The 6,616-nt window shown below is 39.1% G+C and overlaps 1 non-coding gene across 1 annotated transcript; it reads left to right on the forward strand.

Moving 5' to 3' along the window:
• Positions 1 to 1,153: 1,153 nt before the first annotated feature.
• Trnat-ugu (transfer RNA threonine (anticodon UGU)) lies at positions 1,154 to 1,227 on the forward strand. Its single transcript has one exon. It is a non-coding gene; the product is annotated as a tRNA-Thr (tRNA).
• The last annotated feature ends 5,389 nt before the right edge of the window (positions 1,228 to 6,616 follow it).

The raw sequence follows: 6,616 nt of genomic DNA on the forward strand, positions 1-6,616 counted from the left end.
ACGATTAAAGAAAAAAAAATCTTTGAAGACCATAAACGGTCTACGCAAGTAAAGAAGCGGATGATAAGTTAGCTCTTTATGCAAATGAGTTGGTCACTTTAAGTTAAGAGACATGTCATGCACCAGGAACCAAATATTATAGTTGCTACGATTGGCTAACGGAAAAGTTTTGCAGAATCACGGGAAATCACTTCTGCAAGTGGCTGAGAATCTCGTAATGGATAAAAATTCTGTACTGAGAATTCCAAGGTGGGAGATGCAAATTCCTCGATTAGGAATTGTTAATCCACATGTGAAACCTGAGTACATAATCCCTGTGACATTTTATCAACGGTGTTCCATAGGGACAGGTTCTCATCCAAAAAGTTCGAAAATTCAATTTCTTTGTAGTTGCATTTTTTTTAAGGTGTACTTGTCCAGACTCTTGGAACGGAAAGGTTTTTTTTTTAATCCGTGCTTAAAAAAATTTCTACAGCCCATTGTTTGAAGCAGTGTCACGACTGCCATGAGCCGCGCGGGGTATCCGCCATGTCTCAAACGCCTTGTCACGGTTCGCGCGGCTCCCCCCGTTGGAGGTTCGAGTCCTCCCTTGGGCATCGTTGTGTGTGTTTGTTGTCCTTAGCATAAGTTAATGTAAGTAGTGTGTAAGCACAGGGACTGATGGTTCAAATGGCTCTGAACACTATGGGACTTAACAATTGAGGTCATCAGTCCTCTAGAACTTAGAACGACTTAAACCTAACTAACCTAAGGACATCACACACATCCATACTCGAGGCAGGATTTGAACCTGCGACCGTAGCGGTCGCACGGCTCCCGACTGAAGCGCCTAGAACCGCTCGGCCACATAGGCCGGTCTATCATGTATTCTAGAGAAGCTGCCCGGTCGTCAGTGGCGCCTGTTCTTTCGAGAACAGTTACTATCTTCATATATATGGTTAAACGTTACCCAGCCATTGACCTTCGTCTGTGCGAATGCGCACAGATTGCCCGAAATCTTACGGGAATCGTCACCTTAGTGTGGGCCAGTATTGAGTGGATGGGCAAACACCTATTACGTACATTACGTTTGTGGATTGTGGCCGGTTGGAAATGTGAGTCTCACGGGAAGCGTGTAAGGGATAAATACCTGCAGTCGCGGTATTCATCTGTGTCCTCGGTGGCTCAAATGGATAGAGCGTCTGCCATGTAAGCAGGAGATCCCGGGTTCGAGTCCCGGTCGGGGCACACATTTTCAGCATTGATAATCACACGTCGTTAGTCCAAGGCAACTACAGCTACATAGTTTTACCAAGAACTTCTTCGTAGGTAGTTTCCCTGTAGTGGTATTTTGTTTTAGTGTTTATAGACTGTAGGCTTGGATGAAATATGAAACACATATCCGAAGTTTCTGTTGATGCTGTAGATCCTGTTTTATCCGTGCTAGGGGCACAAACACTTCATCAAATACTGGAGGACACAATTTGCCTCGAGATTTAGCAATTTTTCGTAATATAGGCCTAGCTTCGATATATTTTTCTCTAATTGTTGTTTGGATTTAATCTTAAAACACACTAACTTTTCCACCAGTTATTCTATATGTGGTTTCATCCCTTTCGTAGCATAGAGTTCCTAAACGGTCGATAATATTAATAATTTCCTTTCTCACTTTGATTTTCTGTAGAATCTCCTGTTTGTGGTTATTGCTAACCTGTTTCACATTCTCACTTTTATTATTTTTATTTTTCTTGTTTTGTGACTGGAAGCAAAATTTTCTTTGAATTCAGTCTTTAATTCTGAAACAGTTTCAGTTAAAGGTCAAGTGAAGATGGCGATCTATTTGAGGAGAATGGTTAGGAGATCTTTTATATTAGACGTACACAGGTCATTGAGATCCTTATCTATATAAAATTACTTCGAGTTTGATGTAGCCCATTCTCTTGTCATGATGTCGGCTGTATCGTAGCGTATTGTCTCGATTAGGTTGGATATTTTGATTGAGAGTTGCAGAAGTCCACGAAAGTGATTACGAAGTCAAGACTATACTAACAGAACGATGTGTAGCGTAGACCAAAACGCTCTTTCTGTCCTTTTAAAATCTCTTTTAATTAAAAATAACTAAAGCTGCAAGATACAATCACAAAAACTGTTTTATGTAATACAGAAATCCCAGACTATTGTTGTGTACGTACACTAATTTTTTGTCACTGAATATATATTTTTTACTCATTTGCTGGATTCCAGTTTCCCGCTTTTTGCGGCGAAAACCCTTTCCCTGCGAAGGGCCCAATAGCATGTCGGTTATATTCGCGACTTTATCGACGATCAGTAATTTCATATAGTCTATCCACCGGCGTCATTGTTAACATCGAATATAGATTTAAGTATTAGGAAGGCCAATATGACCTAACGCATGGGTAGGTCTAATGATGAATAAAAAAAAAATTCGAATGCCGGTTAGCTACTACAAGCAGCACAGTGAACGCGTTATTGTGGCCAAGATAGACATGAAGTCCACACCTACCATAATCTTAAAAGTAGTCCGCAGATGAGGAAGAAATTGATGAAATGTGTGATGAGATAAAAGAAATTATTCAGATAGTGAAGGGAGATGAAAATAGAATAGGCACAAGTGATTGGAATTTGATAGTAGAGAAATGAAGAAAAGGAAACGTAGTAGGTGAATATGGAATGGTGGTAAGAAATGAAAGAGGAAGCCGCCTGGTAGGTTTTTGCCCAGAGCATAACTTAATCATCGCTAACACTTGGTTCAAGAATCGTGAAAGAACGTTGTATACGTGGAAGAGACCTGGAGATACTGCAAGATTTTAGATAGATTATATAAAGGTAAGAAACCAGGTATTAAATTGTAAGACTTTTCCAGGGGCAAATGTGTACTCTGACCACAATCTATAGGTTATGAACTGTAGATTAAAACTGAAGAAACTGCAAAAATGTGGGAAATTAAGGAGATGGGACCTGGATAAACTGAAAGAACCAGAGGTTGTACAGAGTTTCAGGGAGAGCATAAGGGAACAATTGATAGGAATGGGGGAATGAAATACAGTAGAAGAAGAATGGGTAGCCTTGAGGGATGAAGTACTGAAGGCAGCAGAGGATCAAGTAGGCAAAAAGCCGAGGGCTAGTAGGAATCCTTGGGTAACAGAAGAAATATTGAATTCAATTGATGAAAGGAGAAAATATAAAAATGCAGTAAATGACGCAGGCGAAAAGGAATACAAACGTCTCAAAAATTAGATCGACATGAAGTGCAAAATGGCTAAGCAGGGATGGCTAGAGGACAAATGTAAGGATGTAGAGGCGAAAATCACCATGGGTAAGATAGACACCGCCTACAGGAAAATTAAAGTGACAGCATAGATCGAGGTGGTGGGATCACTCATGGGAAAATTCCTGCAGTAGTTGATGTTAGAGCTGCACCAGTCAGCTGATAGGTCTTCCTGCTTAAGGGAAGTCTCTCTAACAAAAGAGCCACTTTTGACAAAGCTTAAGTATCCAAGTAATGAGAGAATTAGTATATTTCATCAAAATATACAAGATGTTAGAGATAAAGTTAGTGAACTGCTTATAGATGTTGACTCTGAGATTATTGGTATATTTGAGCACTTCTTAAATAAGGAGATAATTCAGAGGCTTCCTTTACCAGAATACAGGTTGGCTGGCAGCTTTTCTAGGAGCTCTTTTCGGTGTGGGGGAGTAGCCATGTATGTGAAAAACAGCATCCCATTAGAGTCAATTGATGTTTCTAAGTACTGCACTGAAAAGGTGTTAGAATGTTGTGAAGGTATGGTTAAATTTAATGGAGCTAAACTTCTAATTGTTATTTATAGAGCCACAGACGCCAATTTCACAACATTTTTGCTAAAGCTAGAGGAGGTTTTTGGTACACTTTGTAGGAAATACAAAAAATTATTTATATGTGGTGATTTCAATATTAATTGTAAAGTGATTGTGCAAGTAAAAGGATGCTGGTAGATCTCCTTAATTCATATAATCATATGTAAACTGGTATGGCAAAGTGGTATGCAGATAGAATAGCTACGTCTCAGGATACAATTAAAGCCATATGGTCAGTCGTAAATGGTGTGGCTGGTCTGTAGAGACAGGTCGACGATATAGAATCAGTGAGTAGTGGGAATGTTCGTGTTACTGATAAGTCGCATATATGTACAGTATTTAATAATCACTTTCTGAATGTACCAGGTGAACTAAATAGAAACCTAGCCCCAACAGGGAATCATATAGCGCTCTTAGAAAAAAGTGTTCCGAGACTGTTACCCTAAACGGTCCTCCATGATACTGACAAGAGGGAGATTGAGTTAATAATTAAATCACTAAAGACCAAGAACTCTCATGGATATGGCAGGGTATCTAGCAGAATACTGAAGTATTGTTCTGTGTATGTTGGCCCAGTACTTAGCCATATCTGTGACTTTTCCTTTAGCGGTGGTCGGTTTCCTGACCGATTAAAGTACTCTCTACTGAAGCCACTTTATAAAAAGGGAGACAAGGATAATGTTGACAACTTTAGACCTATTTCAATGCCATCGGTGTTTGCTAAAGTTATCGAGAAGGTTGTATATACAATGTTACTGGAGCATTTAAATTCACATTATTTGCTGTCAAATGTACAGTTTGGTTTTAGAAATGGTTTAACAACTGAAAATGCTATATTCTCTTTTCTCTGTGAGGTTTTGGACGGATAAAATAAAAGGTTGCGAACGCTAGGTGTTTTCTTTGATTTAACGAAGGCTTTTGACTGTGTTGACCACAAAATATTACTGCACAAGTTGGACCATTATGGAGTAAGGGAGTAGCATACAATTGGTTCCCCTCTTACTTTAAGAACAGAAAGCTGAAGGTAATTCTCTGCGATATTGAGAGTGGTAGTGATAATCATTCGCAATTGGGCTCTGTTAAGAGGGCATTCCCCCAAGGGTCGGTTCTGGGGCCACTGCTGTTTCTTACTTATATAAATGATATGCCCTCTAGTATTACAGGTGATTCAAAAATATTTCTGTTTGCTGATGACACCAGCTTGGCAGTGAAGGATCTTGTGTGTAATACTGAAACAGTATCAAATAATGTAGTTAATGGAATAAGTTCATGGCTTGTGGATAACAATTTGATGCTAAATCACAGTAAGACTCAGTTTTTGCAGTTTCTAATTCACAATTCAACAAGGACCGATATTTTGATCAGACAGAATGGGCATGTTATAAGCGAGACGAAACAGTTAAAGTTCCTAGGCGATCGGATATATAGTAAGCCGTTGTGGAAAGCCCATGTCCAGGATCTTGTCCAGAAACTAAAATGCTGCTTTAGTTACCATTAGAACAGTATCTGAAATTAGTGACAGTTCAACATGGAAAATAGTCTACTTCGCATATTTTCATACGCTTAGGTTGTATGGTATTATATTCTTTGGGTAATTCTTCTGATTCAAAAAGGGTATTTTTGGCTCAAAACGGGCTGTTCGAGCTATATGGGGTGTAAGTTCGAGAACCTCTTGTTGGCCCCTATTCAATAGTCTGGGAATTCTGACATTGCCCTGACAGCATATATTTTCTTTAATGTAGTTTATTGTTAATAGTATTAGCGTATTCCCAACAGTTAGCAGCTTTCAATCAGTTAATACTAGGCACAAATCAAATCTGTATGTGGAATGCACTTCCTTGACTCTTGTGCAGAAAGGAGTGCAGTATTCTGCTGCATCCATTGTCAATAAGCTACCACAAGAACTCAAAAATCTTAGCAGTAGCCCAAAATCTTTTAAGTCTAAACTGAAGAGTTTCCTCATGGCTCACTCCTTCTATTCTGTCGAGGAGCTCCTGGAAGAGCTAAAAAATTATGCAAATTTCAGTGTTACGTAGTTAATTTTCTTTATTTAAACTGACGACTTGTCGCTTTAATATGTTTTTATATTTCATTTTATCTGTTTCTACTATCGTGTTATAATTTCATGTATTGACTCGTTCTATGACCATGAAGATTTCTCCTTAATATGGTCCCACGGAACAATAAATAAATAAAAATAAAAGCTTTGGAGAAAAGAGATCCACTTGTATGCATATCAAGAGCTCAGATGGAAACCCTGTTATAAGCGAAGAAGGGAAAGCAGAAAGGTGGAAGGAGTATATAGAAGATCTATACAAGGGCAATGTGCTTGAAAACAGAATTTGGAAATGGAAGAGCATGTAGATAAAGATGAAATAAGAGATGATATACTGCGTGAAGAGTTTGGCAGAGCAGTGAAAGACCTACGCCGAAACAAGGCCCCGGGAGTATTCAACATTCCATTATAACTACTGACACCCGTGGGAGAGCCAGCCCTGACTAAACTCTACCATCTGATGAGCAAGATGTATGAGACAGGCGAAATACCGTCAGACTTCAAGAAGAATATAATAATTCCAATCTCTAAGAAAGCAGTTGTTGACAGATGTGAAAATTACCGAACTATTTGTTTAGTAAGTCACAGGCGCAAAATACTAAAGCCAATTCTTTACAGCCGAATGGAGAAACTGGTAGAAGCCGACCTCGGGGTATACCAGTTTGGATTCCGTAGAAATACTGGAACACATGAGGCAATACTGACCCTACGTCCTCTCTTAAG

The sequence above is a fragment of the Schistocerca gregaria genome, chromosome 3 (assembly GCF_023897955.1).
Source record: "Schistocerca gregaria isolate iqSchGreg1 chromosome 3, iqSchGreg1.2, whole genome shotgun sequence".
NCBI classification, from domain to species: Eukaryota; Metazoa; Arthropoda; class Insecta; order Orthoptera; family Acrididae; genus Schistocerca; species Schistocerca gregaria.